General features: G+C 45.8%; 1 protein-coding gene and 45 non-coding genes across 46 annotated transcripts in view; 45 read left to right on the forward strand and 1 right to left on the reverse strand.

Annotated features, from left to right (window-relative positions):
• Positions 1-15,092, reverse strand: part of LOC136866853 (dynein axonemal heavy chain 1) — a 1,878,455-nt gene that overhangs the window by 1,076,226 nt on the left and 787,137 nt on the right. The window lies entirely within an intron of this gene.
• Positions 57-138, forward strand: TRNAS-UGA (transfer RNA serine (anticodon UGA)). The gene has a single exon. It is a non-coding gene; the product is annotated as a tRNA-Ser (tRNA).
• On the forward strand, positions 486-567 carry TRNAS-UGA (transfer RNA serine (anticodon CGA)). Its single transcript has one exon. It is a non-coding gene; the product is annotated as a tRNA-Ser (tRNA).
• On the forward strand, positions 639-720 carry TRNAS-UGA (transfer RNA serine (anticodon UGA)). Its single transcript has one exon. It is a non-coding gene; the product is annotated as a tRNA-Ser (tRNA).
• Positions 1,537-1,618, forward strand: TRNAS-AGA (transfer RNA serine (anticodon UGA)). Its single transcript has one exon. It is a non-coding gene; the product is annotated as a tRNA-Ser (tRNA).
• On the forward strand, positions 1,841-1,922 carry TRNAS-UGA (transfer RNA serine (anticodon AGA)). The gene has a single exon. It is a non-coding gene; the product is annotated as a tRNA-Ser (tRNA).
• Positions 1,999-2,080, forward strand: TRNAS-CGA (transfer RNA serine (anticodon CGA)). The gene has a single exon. It is a non-coding gene; the product is annotated as a tRNA-Ser (tRNA).
• On the forward strand, positions 2,577-2,658 carry TRNAS-UGA (transfer RNA serine (anticodon UGA)). Its single transcript has one exon. It is a non-coding gene; the product is annotated as a tRNA-Ser (tRNA).
• TRNAS-UGA (transfer RNA serine (anticodon UGA)) lies at positions 3,039-3,120 on the forward strand. Its single transcript has one exon. It is a non-coding gene; the product is annotated as a tRNA-Ser (tRNA).
• TRNAS-AGA (transfer RNA serine (anticodon UGA)) lies at positions 3,464-3,545 on the forward strand. Its single transcript has one exon. It is a non-coding gene; the product is annotated as a tRNA-Ser (tRNA).
• On the forward strand, positions 3,738-3,819 carry TRNAS-CGA (transfer RNA serine (anticodon AGA)). The gene has a single exon. It is a non-coding gene; the product is annotated as a tRNA-Ser (tRNA).
• TRNAS-AGA (transfer RNA serine (anticodon UGA)) lies at positions 4,012-4,093 on the forward strand. The gene has a single exon. It is a non-coding gene; the product is annotated as a tRNA-Ser (tRNA).
• On the forward strand, positions 4,322-4,403 carry TRNAS-CGA (transfer RNA serine (anticodon CGA)). The gene has a single exon. It is a non-coding gene; the product is annotated as a tRNA-Ser (tRNA).
• TRNAS-AGA (transfer RNA serine (anticodon AGA)) lies at positions 4,630-4,711 on the forward strand. The gene has a single exon. It is a non-coding gene; the product is annotated as a tRNA-Ser (tRNA).
• On the forward strand, positions 5,254-5,335 carry TRNAS-UGA (transfer RNA serine (anticodon CGA)). The gene has a single exon. It is a non-coding gene; the product is annotated as a tRNA-Ser (tRNA).
• On the forward strand, positions 5,832-5,913 carry TRNAS-UGA (transfer RNA serine (anticodon UGA)). Its single transcript has one exon. It is a non-coding gene; the product is annotated as a tRNA-Ser (tRNA).
• TRNAS-UGA (transfer RNA serine (anticodon UGA)) lies at positions 5,984-6,065 on the forward strand. Its single transcript has one exon. It is a non-coding gene; the product is annotated as a tRNA-Ser (tRNA).
• TRNAS-UGA (transfer RNA serine (anticodon UGA)) lies at positions 6,409-6,490 on the forward strand. The gene has a single exon. It is a non-coding gene; the product is annotated as a tRNA-Ser (tRNA).
• Positions 6,713-6,794, forward strand: TRNAS-UGA (transfer RNA serine (anticodon UGA)). The gene has a single exon. It is a non-coding gene; the product is annotated as a tRNA-Ser (tRNA).
• On the forward strand, positions 6,871-6,952 carry TRNAS-CGA (transfer RNA serine (anticodon CGA)). Its single transcript has one exon. It is a non-coding gene; the product is annotated as a tRNA-Ser (tRNA).
• On the forward strand, positions 7,031-7,109 carry TRNAS-UGA (transfer RNA serine (anticodon UGA)). The gene has a single exon. It is a non-coding gene; the product is annotated as a tRNA-Ser (tRNA).
• TRNAS-UGA (transfer RNA serine (anticodon UGA)) lies at positions 7,338-7,419 on the forward strand. Its single transcript has one exon. It is a non-coding gene; the product is annotated as a tRNA-Ser (tRNA).
• Positions 7,491-7,572, forward strand: TRNAS-UGA (transfer RNA serine (anticodon UGA)). The gene has a single exon. It is a non-coding gene; the product is annotated as a tRNA-Ser (tRNA).
• TRNAS-UGA (transfer RNA serine (anticodon UGA)) lies at positions 7,643-7,724 on the forward strand. The gene has a single exon. It is a non-coding gene; the product is annotated as a tRNA-Ser (tRNA).
• TRNAS-UGA (transfer RNA serine (anticodon UGA)) lies at positions 7,796-7,877 on the forward strand. The gene has a single exon. It is a non-coding gene; the product is annotated as a tRNA-Ser (tRNA).
• On the forward strand, positions 8,070-8,151 carry TRNAS-AGA (transfer RNA serine (anticodon CGA)). The gene has a single exon. It is a non-coding gene; the product is annotated as a tRNA-Ser (tRNA).
• On the forward strand, positions 8,222-8,303 carry TRNAS-UGA (transfer RNA serine (anticodon UGA)). The gene has a single exon. It is a non-coding gene; the product is annotated as a tRNA-Ser (tRNA).
• Positions 8,496-8,577, forward strand: TRNAS-AGA (transfer RNA serine (anticodon AGA)). Its single transcript has one exon. It is a non-coding gene; the product is annotated as a tRNA-Ser (tRNA).
• TRNAS-UGA (transfer RNA serine (anticodon UGA)) lies at positions 8,958-9,039 on the forward strand. The gene has a single exon. It is a non-coding gene; the product is annotated as a tRNA-Ser (tRNA).
• TRNAS-UGA (transfer RNA serine (anticodon AGA)) lies at positions 9,232-9,313 on the forward strand. Its single transcript has one exon. It is a non-coding gene; the product is annotated as a tRNA-Ser (tRNA).
• TRNAS-UGA (transfer RNA serine (anticodon UGA)) lies at positions 9,694-9,775 on the forward strand. The gene has a single exon. It is a non-coding gene; the product is annotated as a tRNA-Ser (tRNA).
• TRNAS-UGA (transfer RNA serine (anticodon CGA)) lies at positions 9,846-9,927 on the forward strand. Its single transcript has one exon. It is a non-coding gene; the product is annotated as a tRNA-Ser (tRNA).
• On the forward strand, positions 10,570-10,651 carry TRNAS-UGA (transfer RNA serine (anticodon CGA)). Its single transcript has one exon. It is a non-coding gene; the product is annotated as a tRNA-Ser (tRNA).
• On the forward strand, positions 10,728-10,809 carry TRNAS-UGA (transfer RNA serine (anticodon UGA)). Its single transcript has one exon. It is a non-coding gene; the product is annotated as a tRNA-Ser (tRNA).
• TRNAS-UGA (transfer RNA serine (anticodon UGA)) lies at positions 10,880-10,961 on the forward strand. Its single transcript has one exon. It is a non-coding gene; the product is annotated as a tRNA-Ser (tRNA).
• On the forward strand, positions 11,184-11,265 carry TRNAS-UGA (transfer RNA serine (anticodon UGA)). Its single transcript has one exon. It is a non-coding gene; the product is annotated as a tRNA-Ser (tRNA).
• TRNAS-UGA (transfer RNA serine (anticodon CGA)) lies at positions 11,494-11,575 on the forward strand. The gene has a single exon. It is a non-coding gene; the product is annotated as a tRNA-Ser (tRNA).
• On the forward strand, positions 11,646-11,726 carry TRNAS-UGA (transfer RNA serine (anticodon UGA)). Its single transcript has one exon. It is a non-coding gene; the product is annotated as a tRNA-Ser (tRNA).
• TRNAS-CGA (transfer RNA serine (anticodon CGA)) lies at positions 12,217-12,298 on the forward strand. The gene has a single exon. It is a non-coding gene; the product is annotated as a tRNA-Ser (tRNA).
• TRNAS-UGA (transfer RNA serine (anticodon UGA)) lies at positions 12,372-12,453 on the forward strand. Its single transcript has one exon. It is a non-coding gene; the product is annotated as a tRNA-Ser (tRNA).
• TRNAS-UGA (transfer RNA serine (anticodon UGA)) lies at positions 12,801-12,882 on the forward strand. The gene has a single exon. It is a non-coding gene; the product is annotated as a tRNA-Ser (tRNA).
• On the forward strand, positions 12,954-13,035 carry TRNAS-UGA (transfer RNA serine (anticodon CGA)). Its single transcript has one exon. It is a non-coding gene; the product is annotated as a tRNA-Ser (tRNA).
• Positions 13,852-13,933, forward strand: TRNAS-AGA (transfer RNA serine (anticodon UGA)). The gene has a single exon. It is a non-coding gene; the product is annotated as a tRNA-Ser (tRNA).
• Positions 14,156-14,237, forward strand: TRNAS-UGA (transfer RNA serine (anticodon CGA)). The gene has a single exon. It is a non-coding gene; the product is annotated as a tRNA-Ser (tRNA).
• TRNAS-CGA (transfer RNA serine (anticodon CGA)) lies at positions 14,314-14,395 on the forward strand. The gene has a single exon. It is a non-coding gene; the product is annotated as a tRNA-Ser (tRNA).
• TRNAS-UGA (transfer RNA serine (anticodon UGA)) lies at positions 14,892-14,973 on the forward strand. Its single transcript has one exon. It is a non-coding gene; the product is annotated as a tRNA-Ser (tRNA).

Here is a 15,092-nt window from a genome sequence, read left to right on the forward strand (position 1 = left end):
ACATTTCCACCGATATACTAGTTATTCATAATTCCTTACTCACTTACTGCATAGCAGGTGCGGTATCCGAGTGGTTAAGGAGTTGGACTTGAAATCCAATGGGTTCTACCCGCACATGTTCGAATCCTGTCCGCAGCGATTTTTTTAAGGAAGACATTTCGACCGATATACTAGTTATTCATAATTCCTTACTCACACACTGCCCAGCAGTAATTAAATGGGTTCTACCCCCACAGGTTCGAATCCTGTCCGCAGCGACCTTTTAAGGAAGATATTTCCACGGAAATGCCAGATAATCATAATTCGTTACTCACTAAATGCCCAGCTGCTGCTCTGTCCGAGTGGTTAAAGAGTTGGACTAGAAATCCATTGGTTTTTATCCGCACAGGTTTGAATCCTGTCCGCAGCGACTTTTTTAATGAAGACATTTCCACCGATACAAGTTACTATTGATTCATAATTCCTTACTCACCTAATGCACAACAGGTGTGGTGTCCGAGTGGTTAAGGAGTTGGACTTGAAATCCAATGGGTTCTATCCGCACAGGTTCGAATCCTGTCCGCAGCGACTTTTTGAGGAAGACATTTCCAAAGGAAATGCCAGATATTCATAATTCCTTACTCACTTATGGCACATCAGCTGCGGTGTCCGAGCTGTTAAGGAGTTGGACTTGAAATCCAATGGGTTCTACCCGCACAGGTTCGAATCCTGTCCGAAGCGACTGTTTAAGGAAGACATTTCCACGGAAATGCCAGATATTCATAATTCGTTACTCACTAAATGCCCAGCTGCTGCTGTCTCCGAGTGGTTAAAGAGTTGGACTAGAAATCCATTAGGTTTTATCCGCACAGGTACGAATCCTGTCCGCAGCGACTTTTTTAAGGAAGGCATTTCCACCCATATGCTGAAAATGAAAACCTACATCCTGTTTTCCAGTCTTTGACCGGGTCAGTGATGTAATGAATGAAACAGATATAGGCTATTAGTACGATGGGGGCCCGCCTCTGTGGTGTAGTGGTTAGCGTGATTAGCTGCCACCACCGGAGGCCCGGGTTCGATTCCCGGCTCTGCCACGAAATTTGAAAAGTGGTACGAGGGCTGGAACGGGGTCCACTCAGCCTCGGGAGGTCAACTGAGTAGAGGTGGGTTCGATTCTCACCTCAGCCATCCTGGAAGTGGTTTTCCGTGGTTTCCCACTTCTCCTCCAGGCGAATGCCGGGATGGTACCTAACATAAGGCCACGGCCGCTTCCTACCCTCTTCCTTGCCCATCCCTTCCAATCTTCCCATCCCTCCACAAGGCCCCTGTTCAGCATAGCAGGGGAGGCCGCCTGGGCGAGGTACTGGTCATTCTCCCCAGTTGTATACCCGACCACGAGTCTGAAGCTCCGGGACACTGCGGCGGTAGAGGAGGGATCCCTCGCTGTGTCCGAGGGAAAAGCCGACCCTGGAGGGTAACAGAAGATGATGATGATGATGATGAGTGTCGACCGATATACTAGTTATTCATAATTCCTTACTCACTTACCGCACAGCAGCTGCGGTGTCCGAGTGGTTAAGGAGCTGGACTAGAAAACCAATGGGTACTACCCGCACAGGTCCGAATCCTGTCCGCAGCGACATTTTAAGGAAGACATTTCCACGGAAATGCCAGCTATTCATAATTCGTTACTCACTAAATGCCCAGCTGCTGCTGTGTCCGAGTGGTTAAAGAGTTGGACTAGAAATCCATTGGTTTTTATCCGCACAGGTCCGAATCCTGTCCGCAGTGACATTTTAAGGAAGACATTTCCACGGAAATGCTAGATATTCATAACTACTTACTCACTTAATGCATATCAGCGGCGGTGTCCGAGCGGTTAAGAAGTTGGACATGAAATCCAATGGGTTCTACCCGCGCAGGTTCGAATCCTGTCCGCAGCGACTTTTTCAATGAAGACATTTCCACCGATATAAGTTACTATTGATTCATAATTCCTTACTCACCTAATGCACAACAGCTGCGGTGTCCGAGTGGTTAAGGAGTTGGACTCGAAATCCAATGGGTTCTACACGCACAGGTTCGAATCCTGTCCGCAGCGACTTTTTGAGGAAGACATTTCCAACGGAAATGCCAGATATTCATAATTCCTTACTCACTTATTGCATATCAGCTGCGGTGTCCGAGCGGTTAAAGAAATGGACTTGAAATCCAATGGCATCTACCCGCACAGGTTCAAATCCTGTCCGAAGCGACTGTTTAAGGAAGACATTTCCACGGAAATACCAGATATTCATAATTCGTTACTCACTAAATGCCCAGTTGCTGCTGTGTCCGAGTGGTTAAAGAGTTGGACATGAAATCCATGGTTTTTATCCGCACAGGTACGAATCCTGTCCGCAGCGACTTTTTTAAGGAAGGCATTTCCACCGATATGCTGAAAATGAAAACCTAAATCCTGTTTTCCAGTCTTTGACCGGGTCAGGGATGTTATGAATGAAACAGATATAGGCTATTAGTACGATGGGGTCGCCACTCCCAAAGTGTCCACCGATATACTAGTTATTCATAATTCCTTACTCACTTACCACACAGCAGCTGCGGTGTCCGAGTAGTTAAGGAGTTGGACTTGAAATCCAATGGGTTCTACCCGCACAGGTTCGAATCCTGTCCGCAGCGACATTTTAAGGAAGACATTTCCACGGAAATGCCAGATATTCATAATTCGTTACTCACTAAATGCTCAGTTGCTGCTGCGTCCGAGTGGTTAAAGAGTTGGACTCGAAATCCATTGGTTTTTATCCGCACAGGTTCGAATCCTGTCCGCAGCGACTTTTTAAGGAAGACATTTCCACGGAAATGCCAGATATTCATAATTCGTTACTCACTAACTGCCCAGCTGCTGCTGCGTCCGCGTGGTTAAGTGGTTGGACTAGAAATCCATTGGTTTTTATCCGCACAGGTTCGAATCCTGTCCGCAGCGACTTTTTTAATGAAGACGTTTCCACCGATATAAGTTACTATTGATTCATAATTCCTTACTCACTTATTGCATATCAGCTACGGTGTCCGAGCGGTTAAGGAGTTGGACTTGAAATCCAATGGGTTCTACCCGCACAGGTACGAATCCTGTCCGCAGCGACTGTTTAAGGAAGTCATTTCCACGGAAATGCCAGATATTCATAATTCGTCACTCACTAAATGCCCAGCTGCTGCTGCGTCCGAGTGGTTAAAAAGTTGGACTTGAAATACATGGTTTTTATCCGCACGGGTTCGAATCCTGTCCGCAGCGCCTTTTTTAAGGAAGGCATTTCCACCGATATGCTGAAAATGATAACCTACATCCTGTTTTCCAGTCTTTGACCGGGTAAGGGATGTAATGAATGAAACAGATATAGGCTATTAGTACGATGGGGTCGCAACTCCCAAAGTGTCCACCGATATACTAGTTATTCATAATTCCTTACTCACGTACCGCACAGCAGCTGCGGTGTCCGAGTGGTAAAGGAGTTGGGCTAGAAATCCAATGGGTTCTACCCGCACAGGTTCGAGTCCTGTCCGCAGGGACTTTTTTAAGGAAGGCATTTACACGGATATGCTGAAAATGAAAACCTATATCCTGTTCTCCAGGCTTTGACCCAGTCAGTGATGTAATGAATGAAACAGATATAAGATATTAGTACGATGGGGTCGCCACTACCAAAGTGTCGACCGATATACTAGTTATTCATAATTCCTTACTCACCTGATGCACAACAGCTGCGGTGTCCGAGTGGTTAAGGAGTTGTACTCGAAATCCAATGGGTTCTACCCGCACAGGTTCGAATCCTGTCCGCAGCGACTTTTTTAAGGAAGGCATTTTCACGGATATGCTGAAAATGAAAACCTATATCCTGTTTTCCAGGCTTTGACCCAGTCAGTGATGTAATGAATGAAACAGATATAAGCTATTAGTACGATGGGGTCGCCACTCCCAAAGTGTCGACCGATATACTAGTTATTCATAATTCCTTACTCACTTACCGCACAGCAGCTGCGGTGTCCGAGTAGTTAAGGAGTTGGACTAGAAATCCAATGGGTTCTACCCGCACAGGTTCGAGTCCTGTCCGCAGCGACTTTTTAAGGAAGACATTTCCACGGAAATGCCAGATATTCATAATTCGTTACTCACTAAATGCCCAGCTGCTGCTGTTTCCGAGTGGTTAAAGAGTTGGACTAGAAATCCATTGGTTTTTATCCGCACAGGTTCGAATCCTGACCGCAGCGAATTTTTCAATGAAGACATTTCCACCGATATAAGTTACTATTGATTCATAATTCCATACTCACCTAAGGCACAACAGCTGCGGTGTCCGAGTGGTTAAGGAGTTGGACTCGAAATCCAATGGGATCTACCCGCACAGGTTCGAATCCTGTCCGCAGCGACTTTTTAAGGAAGACATTTCCACGGAAATGCCAGATATTCATAATTCGTTACTCACTAAATGCCCAGCAGCTGCTGAGTCCGAGTGGTTAAAGAGTTGGACTTGAAATCCATGGTTTTTATCCGCACAGGTTCGAATCCTGTCCGCAGCGACTTTTTAAATGAAGCATTTCCACCGATATAAGTTACTATTGATTCATAATTCCTTACCCTCCTAATGCACAACAGCGGGGGTGTCCGAGTGGTTAAGGAGTTGGACTAGAAATCCAATGGGTTCTACCCGCACAGGTTCGAATCCTGTCCGCAGCGACTTTTTTAATGAAGCATTTCCACCGATATAAGTTACTATTGATTCATAATTCCTTACTCTTCTAATGCACAACAGCGGGGGTGTCCGAGTGGTTAAGGAGTTGGACTCGAAATCCAATGGGTTCTACCCGCACAGGTTCGAATACTGACCGCAGCGACTTTTTTAATGAAGCATTTCCACCGATATAAGTTACTATTGATTCATAATTCCTTACTCACCTAATGCACAACAGCGGGGGTGTCCGAGTGGTTAAAGAGTTGGACTTGAAATCCAATGGGATCTACATGCACAGGTACGAATCCTGTCCGCAGCGACTTTTTAAGGAAGATATTTCCACGGAAATGCCAGATAATCATAATTCGTTACTCACTAAATGCCCAGCTGCTGCTCTGTCCGAGTGGTTAAAGAGTTGGACTAGAAATCCATTGGTTTTTTTCCGCACAGGTTCGAATCCTGTCCGCAGCGACCTTCTTAATGAAGACTTTTCCACCGATACAAGTTACTATTGATTCATAATTCCTTACTCACCTAATGCACAACAGCTGTGGTGTCCGAGTGGTTAAGGAGTTGGACTTGAAATCCAATGGGTTCTACCCGCACAGGTTCGAATCCTGTCCGCAGCGACTTTTCGAGGAAGACATTTCCAAAGGAAATGCCAGATATTCATAATTCCTTACTCACTTATTGAATATCAGCTGCGGTGTCCGAGCTGTTAAGGAGCTGGACATGAAATCCAATGGGTTCTACACGCACAGGTTCGAATCCTGTCCGAAGCGACTGTTAAAGGAAGACATTTCCACAGAAATGAGAGATATTCATAATTCGTTACTCACTAAATGCCCGGCTGCTGCTGTGTCCGAGTGGTGAAAGAGTTGGACTTGAAATCCATGGTTCTTTTCCGCACAGGTACGAATCCTGTCCGCAGCGACTTTTTTAAGGAAGGCATTTCCACCGATATGCTGAAAATGAAAACCTACATCCTGTTTTCCAGTCTTTGACCGGGTCAGGGATATTATGAATGAAACAGATATAGGCTATTAGTACGATGGGGTCGCCACTCCCAAAGTGTCCACCGATATACTAGTTATTCATAATTCCTTACTCACTTACCGCAGAGCAGCTGGGGTGTCCGAGTAGTTAAGGAGTTGGACTTGAAATCCAATGGGTTCTACCCGCACAGGTTCGAATCCTGTCCGCAGCGACTTTTTGAGGAAGACATTTCCACGGAAATGCCAGATATTCATAAATCCTTACTCACTTATTGCGTATCAGCTGCGTTGTCCGAGCGGTTAAGGAGTTGGACTTGAAATCCAATGGGTTGTACCCGCACAGGTTCGAATCCTGTCCGCAGCGACGGTTAAAGGAGGTCATTTCCACGGAAATGCCAGATATTCATAATTCGTCACTCACTAAATGCCCAGCTGCTACTGCGTCCGAGTAGTTAAAGAGTTGGACTTGAAATCCATGGTTTTTATCCGCACAGGTTCGAATCCTGTCCGCAGCGACTTTTTTAAAGAAGGCATTTCCACCGATATGCTGAAAATGAAAACCTACATCCTGTTTTCCAGTCTTTGACCGGGTCAGGGATGTAATGAATGAAACAGATATAGGGTATTAGTACGATGGGGTCGCCACTCCCAAAGTGTCCACCGATATACTAGTTATTCATAATTCCTTACTCACTCACCGCACAGCAGCTGCGGTGTCCGAGTGGCTAAGGAGTTGGACTTGAAATCCAGTGGGTTCTACCCGCACAGGTTCGAATCCTGTCCGCAGCGACTTTTTAAGGAAGACATTTCCACGGAGATGCCAGATATTCATAAGTCGTTACACACTGAATGTCCAGTTGCTGCTGTGACCGAGTGGTTAAAGAGTTGGACTAGAAATCAATTGGTTTTTATCCGCACAGGTTGGAATCCTGTCCGCAGCGACTTTTTGAGGAAGACATTTCCACGGAAATGCCAGATATTCATAATTCCTTACTCACTTATTGCATATCAGCTGCGGTGTCTGAGCGGTTAGGGAGTTGGACTTGAAATCCAATGGGTTCTACCCGCACAGGTTCGAATCCTGTCCGCAGCGACTTTTTCAATGAAGACATTTCCACCGATATAAGTTACTATTGATTCATAATTCCTTACTCACCGAATGTACAACAGCTGCGGTGTCCGAGTGGTTAAGGAGTTGGACTCGAAATCCAATGGGTTCTACCCGCACAGGTTCGAATCCTGTTCGCAGCGACTTTTTTAATGAAGCATTTCCACCGATATAAGTTACTATTGATTCATAATTCCTTACTCTCCTAACGCACAACAGAGGGAGTGTCCGAGTGGTTAAGGAGTTGGACTTGAAATCCAATGGGTTCTACCCGCACAGGTTCGAATCCTGTCCGCAGCGACTTTTTAAGGAAGATATTTCCACGGAAATGCCAGATAATCATAATTCGTTACTCAGTAAATGCCCAGCTGCTGCTCTGTCCGAGTGGTTAAAGAGTTGGACTAGAAATCCGTTGGTTTTTATCCGCACAGGTTCGAATCCTGTCCGCAGCTACTTTTTTAATGAAGACATTTCCACCGATACAAGTTACTATTGATTGATATTTCCTTTCTCACATAATGCACAACAGCTGTGGTGTCCGAGTGGTGAAGGGGTTGGACTTGAAATCCAATGGGTTCTACCCGCACAGGTTCGAATCCTGACCGCAGCGAGTTTTTGAGGAACACATTTAAAAAGGAAATGCCAGATATTCATAACTCCTTACTCACTTATTGCATACCAGCTGCGGTGTCCGAGCTGTTAAGGAGTTGGACTTGAAATCCAATGGGTTCTACCCGCACAGGTTCGAATCCTGTCCGAAGCGACTGTTTAAGGAAGACATTTCCACAGAAATGCCAGATATTCATAATTCGTTACTCACTAAATGCCCGGCTGCTGCTGTGTCCGAGTGGTGAAGGAGTTGGACTTGAAATCCAATGGGTTCTACCCGCACAGGTTCGAATCCTGTCCGCAGCGACTTTTTTAAGGAAGGCATTTCCACGGATATGCTCGATATTCATAACTCCTTACTCACTTAATGCATATCAGCTGCGGTGTCCGAGCGGTTAAGGAGTTGGACTTGAAATCCAATGGGTTCTACCCGCACTGGTTCGAATCCTGTCCGCAGCGACTTTTTTAAGGAAGGCATTTCCACGGATATGCTGAAAATGAAAACCTACATCCTGTTTTCCAGGCTTTGACCCAGTCAGGGATGTAATGAATGAAACAGATATAAGATATTAGTGCGATGGGGTCGCCACTCCCAAAGTGTCGACCGATATACTAGTTATTCATAATTCCTTACTCACTTACCGCAGAGCAGCTGCGGTGTCCGAGTGGTTAAGGAGTTGGACTAGAAATCCATTGGTTTTTATCTACACAGGTTCGAATCCTGTCCGCAGCGACTTTTTAAGGAAGACATTTCCACGGAAATGCTCGATATTCATAACTCCTTACTCACTTAATGCATATCAGCTGCGGTGTCCGAGCGGTTAAGGAGTTGGACTTGAAATCCAATGGGTTCTACCCGCACAGGTTCGAATCCTGTCCGCAGCGACTTTTTTAAGGAAGGCATTTCCACGGATATGCTGAAAATGAAAACCTACATCCTGTTTTCCAGGCTTTGACCCAGTCAGGGATGTAATGAATGAAACAGATATAAGCTATTAGTGCGATGGGGTCGCCACTCCCAAAGTGTCGACCGATATACTAGTTATTCATAATTCCTTACTCACTTACCGCACAGCTGCTGCGGTGTCCGAGTGGTTAAGGAGTTGGACTAGAAATACAATGGGTTCTACCCGCACAGGTTCGAGTCCCGTCCGCAGCGACTTTTTAAGGAAGACATTTCCACGGAAATGCCAGATATTCATAATTCGTTACTCACTAAATGCCCAGTTGCTGCTGCGTCCGAGTGGTTAAAGAGTTGGACTAGAAATCCATTGGTTTTTATCCGCACAGGTTCGAATCCTGACCGCAGTGACATTTTAACGAAAACATTTCCACGGAATTGCTAGATATTCATAACTCCTTACTCACTTAATGCATATCAGCTGCGGTGTCCGAGCGGTTAAGAAGTTGGACATGAAATCCAATTGGTTCTACCAGCACATGTTCGAATCCTGTCCGCAGCGAATTTTTCAATGAAGACATTTCCACCGATACAAGTTACTATTGACTCATAATTCCTTACTCACCTAACGCACAACAGCTGCGGTGTCCGAGTGGTTAAGGAGTTGGACTTGAAATCCAATGGGTTCTACCCGCACAGGTTCGAATCCTGTCCGCAGCGACTGTTTTAAGGAAGGCATTTCCACCGATATGCTGAAAATGAAAACCTACATCCTGTTTTCCTGTCTTTGACCGGGTCAGGGATGTTATGAATGAAACAGATATAAGCTACTAGTACGATGGGGTCGCCACTCCCAAAGTGTCCACCGATATACTAGTTATTCATAATTCCTTACTCACTTACCGCAGAGCAGCTGCGGGGTCCGAGTGGTTAAGGAGTTGGACTTGAAATCCAATGGGTTCTACCCGCACAGGTTCGAATCCTGCCCGCAGCGACTTTTTAAGGAAGACATTTCCACGGAAATGCCAGATATTCATAATTCGTTACTCACTAAATGCCCAGTTGCTGCTGCGTCCGAGTGGTTAAAGAGTTGGACTAGAAATCCATTGGTTTTTATCCGCACAGGTTCGAATCCTGTCCGCAGCGACTTTTTAAGGAAGACATTTCCACGGAAATGCCAGATATTCATAATTCGTTACTCACAAACTGCCCTGCTGCTGCTGCGTCCGCGTGGTTAAGTGGTTGGACTAGAATTCCATTGGTTTTTATCCGCACAGGTTCGAATCCTGTCCGCAGCGACTTTTTTAATGAAGACGTTTCCACCGATATAAGTTACTATTGATTCATAATTCCTTACTCACCTAATGCACAACAGCTGGGGTGTCCGAGTGGTTAAGGAGTTGGACTTGAAATCCAATGGGTTCTACCCGCACAGGTTCGAATCCTGTCCGCAGCGACTTTTTGAGGAAGACATTTCCACGGAAATGCCAGATATTCATAACTCCTTACTCACTTATTGCATATCAGCTGCGGTGTCCGAGCGGTTAAGGAGTTGGACTTGAAATCCAATGGGTTGTACCCGCACAGGTTCGAATCCTGTCCGTAGCGACGGTTTAAGGAGGTCATTTCCACGGAAATGCCAGATATTCATAATTCGTCACTCACTAAATGCCCAGCTGCTGCTGCGTCCGAGTGGTTAAAGATTTGGACTTGAAATCCATGGTTTTTATCCGCGCAGGTACGAATCCTGTCCGCAGCGACTTGTTAAGGAAGACATTTCCACGGAAATGCCAGATATTCATAAGTCGTTACACACGAAATGCCCAGTTGTTGCTGTGACCGAGTGGTTAAAGATTTGGACTAGAAATCCATTGGTTTTTATCCGCACAGGTTCGAATCCTGTCCGCAGCGACTTTTTAAGGAAGACATTTCCACGGAAATACCAGATATTCGTAATTTGTTACTCACTAAATGCCAGCTGCTGTGTCCGTGTGGTTAAAGAGTTGGACTTGAAATCCATGGTTTTTATCCGCACAGGTACGAATCCTGTCAGCAGCGACTCTTTTAAGGAAGGCATTTCCACCGATATGCTGAAAATGAAAACCTACATCCTGTTTTCCAGTCTTTGACCGGGTCAGGGATATTATGAATGAAACAGATATAGGCTATTAGTACGATGGGGTCGCCACTCCCAAAGTGTCCACCGATATACTAGTTATTCATAATTCCTTACTCACTCACCGCACAGCAGCTGCGGTGTCCGAGTGGTTAAGGAGTTGGGCTTGAAATCCAATGGGTTGTACCCGCGCAGGTTCGAATCCTGTCCGCAGCGACTTTTTAAATGAAGACATTTCCACCGATATAAGTTACTATTGATTCATAATTCCTTACTCACCTAATGCACAACAGCTGGGGTGTCCGTGTGGTTAAGGAGTTGGACTTGAAATCCAATGGGTTCAACCCGCACAGGTTCGAATCCTGTCCGCAGCGACTTTTTGAGGAAGACAGTTCCACGGAAATGCCAGATATTCATAACTCCTTACTCACTTATTGCATATCAGCTACGGTGTCCGAGCGGTTAAGGAGTTGGACTTGAAATCCAGTGGGTTCTACCCGCACAGGTTCGAATCCTGTCCGCAGCGACTTTTTAAGGAAGACATTTCCACGGAAATGCAAGATATTCATAAGTCGTTACTCACTAAATGCCCAGTTGCTGCTGTGACCGAGTGGTTAAAGAGTTGGACTAGAAATCCATTGGTTTTTATCCACACAGGTTCGAATCCTGTCCGCAGCGACTTTTTAAGGAAGACATTTCCACGGAAATGCTCGATATTCATAACTCCTTACTCACTTATTGCATGTCAGCTACGGTGTCCGAGCGGTTAAGGAGTTGGACTTGAAATCCAGTGGGTTCTACCCGCACAGGTTCGAATCCTGTCCGCAGCGACTTTTTAAGGAAGACATTTCCACGGAAATGCCAGATATTCATAATTCGTTACTCACAAACTGCCCAGCTGCTGCTGCGTCCGCGTGGTTAAGTGGTTGGACTAGAAATCCATTGGTTTTTATCCGCACAGGTTCGAATCCTGTCCGCAGCGACTTTTTTAATGAAGACGTTTCCACCGATATAAGTTACTATTGATTCATAATTCCTTACTCACCTAATGCACAACAGCTGGGGTGTCCGAGTGGTTAAGGAGTTGGACTTGAAATCCAATGGGTTCTACCCGCACAGGTTCGAATCCTGTCCGCAGCGACTTTTTGAGGAAGACATTTCCACGGAAATGCCAGATATTCATAACTCCTTACTCACTTATTGCATATCAGCTGCGGTGTCCGAGCGTTAAGGAGTTGGACTTGAAATCCAATGGGTTGTACCCGCACAGGTTCGAATCCTGTCCGTAGCGACGGTTTAAGAAGGTCATTTCCACGGAAATGCCAGATATTCATAATTCGTCACTCACTAATTGCCCAGCTGCTGCTGCGTCCGAGTGGTTAAAGAGTTGGACTTGAAATCCATGGTTTTTATCCGCACAGGTTCGAATCCTGTCCGCAGCGACTTTTTAAGGAAGACATTTCCACGGAAATACCAGATATTCATAATTTGTTACTCACTAAATGCCAGCTGCTGTGTCCGTGTGGTTAAAGAGTTGGACTTGAAATCCATGGTTTTTATCCGCACAGGTACGAATGCTGTCCGCAGCGACTCTTTTAAGGAAGGCATTTCCACCGATATGCTGAAAATGAAAACCTACATCCTGTTTTCCAGTCTTTGACCGGGTGAGGGATGTTATGAATGAAACAGATATAGGCTATTAGTACGATGGGGTCGCCACTCCCCAAGTGTCCACCGATATACTAGTTATTCATAATTCCTTACTCACCCAATGCACAACAGCTGCGGTGTCCGAGTGGTTAAGGAGTTGGACTCGAAATCCAATGGGTTCTACCCACACAGGTTCGAATCGTGTCCGCAGCGATTTTTTTTTAAGGAAGACATTTCCACCGATATACTAGTTATTCATAATTCCTTACTCACTTACTGCATAGCAGGTGCGGTATCCGAGTGGTTAAGGAGTTGGACTTGAAATCCAATGGGTTCTACCCGCACATGTTCGAATCCTGTCCGCAGCGATTTTTTTAAGGAAGACATTTCGACCGATATACTAGTTATTCATAATTCCTTACTCACACACTGCCCAGCAGTAATTAAATGGGTTCTACCCCCACAGGTTCGAATCCTGTCCGCAGCGACCTTTTAAGGAAGATATTTCCACGGAAATGCCAGATAATCATAATTCGTTACTCACTAAATGCCCAGCTGCTGCTCTGTCCGAGTGGTTAAAGAGTTGGACTAGAAATCCATTGGTTTTTATCCGCACAGGTTTGAATCCTGTCCGCAGCGACTTTTTTAATGAAGACATTTCCACCGATACAAGTTACTATTGATTCATAATTCCTTACTCACCTAATGCACAACAGCTGTGGTGTCCGAGTGGTTAAGGAGTTGGACTTGAAATCCAATGGGTTCTATCCGCACAGGTTCGAATCCTGTCCGCAGCGACTTTTTGAGGAAGACATTTCCAAAGGAAATGCCAGATATTCATAATTCCTTACTCACTTATGGCACATCAGCTGCGGTGTCCGAGCTGTTAAGGAGTTGGACTTGAAATCCAATGGGTTCTACCCGCACAGGTTCGAATCCTGTCCGAAGCGACTGTTTAAGGAAGACATTTCCACGGAAATGCCAGATATTCATAATTCGTTACTCACTAAATGCCCAGCTGCTGCTGTCTCCGAGTGGTTAAAGAGTTGGACTAGAAATCCATTAGGTTTTATCCGCACAGGTACGAATCCTGTCCGCAGCGACTTTTTTAAGGAAGGCATTTCCACCCATATGCTGAAAATGAAAACCTACATCCTGTTTTCCAGTCTTTGACCGGGTCAGTGATGTAATGAATGAAACAGATATAGGCTATTAGTACGATGGGGGCCCGCCTCTGTGGTGTAGTGGTTAGCGTGATTAGCTGCCACCACCGGAGGCCCGGGTTCGATTCCCGGCTCTGCCACGAAATTTGAAAAGTGGTACGAGGGCTGGAACGGGGTCCACTCAGCCTCGGGAGGTCAACTGAGTAGAGGTGGGTTCGATTCTCACCTCAGCCATCCTGGAAGTGGTTTTCCGTGGTTTCCCACTTCTCCTCCAGGCGAATGCCGGGATGGTACCTAACATAAGGCCACGGCCGCTTCCTACCCTCTTCCTTGCCCATCCCTTCCAATCTTCCCATCCCTCCACAAGGCCCCTGTTCAGCATAGCAGGGGAGGCCGCCTGGGCGAGGTACTGGTCATTCTCCCCAGTTGTATACCCGACCACGAGTCTGAAGCTCCGGGACACTGCGGCGGTAGAGGAGGGATCCCTCGCTGTGTCCGAGGGAAAAGCCGACCCTGGAGGGTAACAGAAGATGATGATGATGATGATGAGTGTCGACCGATATACTAGTTATTCATAATTCCTTACTCACTTACCGCACAGCAGCTGCGGTGTCCGAGTGGTTAAGGAGCTGGACTAGAAAACCAATGGGTACTACCCGCACAGGTCCGAATCCTGTCCGCAGCGACATTTTAAGGAAGACATTTCCACGGAAATGCCAGCTATTCATAATTCGTTACTCACTAAATGCCCAGCTGCTGCTGTGTCCGAGTGGTTAAAGAGTTGGACTAGAAATCCATTGGTTTTTATCCGCACAGGTCCGAATCCTGTCCGCAGTGACATTTTAAGGAAGACATTTCCACGGAAATGCTAGATATTCATAACTACTTACTCACTTAATGCATATCAGCGGCGGTGTCCGAGCGGTTAAGAAGTTGGACATGAAATCCAATGGGTTCTACCCGCGCAGGTTCGAATCCTGTCCGCAGCGACTTTTTCAATGAAGACATTTCCACCGATATAAGTTACTATTGATTCATAATTCCTTACTCACCTAATGCACAACAGCTGCGGTGTCCGAGTGGTTAAGGAGTTGGACTCGAAATCCAATGGGTTCTACACGCACAGGTTCGAATCCTGTCCGCAGCGACTTTTTGAGGAAGACATTTCCAACGGAAATGCCAGATATTCATAATTCCTTACTCACTTATTGCATATCAGCTGCGGTGTCCGAGCGGTTAAAGAAATGGACTTGAAATCCAATGGCATCTACCCGCACAGGTTCAAATCCTGTCCGAAGCGACTGTTTAAGGAAGACATTTCCACGGAAATACCAGATATTCATAATTCGTTACTCACTAAATGCCCAGTTGCTGCTGTGTCCGAGTGGTTAAAGAGTTGGACATGAAATCCATGGTTTTTATCCGCACAGGTACGAATCCTGTCCGCAGCGACTTTTTTAAGGAAGGCATTTCCACCGATATGCTGAAAATGAAAACCTAAATCCTGTTTTCCAGTCTTTGACCGGGTCAGGGATGTTATGAATGAAACAGATATAGGCTATTAGTACGATGGGGTCGCCACTCCCAAAGTGTCCACCGATATACTAGTTATTCATAATTCCTTACTCACTTACCACACAGCAGCTGCGGTGTCCGAGTAGTTAAGGAGTTGGACTTGAAATCCAATGGGTTCTACCCGCACAGGTTCGAATCCTGTCCGCAGCGACATTTTAAGGAAGACATTTCCACGGAAATGCCAGATATTCATAATTCGTTACTCACTAAATGCTCAGTTGCTGCTGCGTCCGAGTGGTTAAAGAGTTGGACTCGAAATCCATTGGTTT

Source organism: Anabrus simplex, chromosome 3, assembly GCF_040414725.1.
Source record: "Anabrus simplex isolate iqAnaSimp1 chromosome 3, ASM4041472v1, whole genome shotgun sequence".
NCBI lineage: Eukaryota > Metazoa > Arthropoda > Insecta > Orthoptera > Tettigoniidae > Anabrus > Anabrus simplex.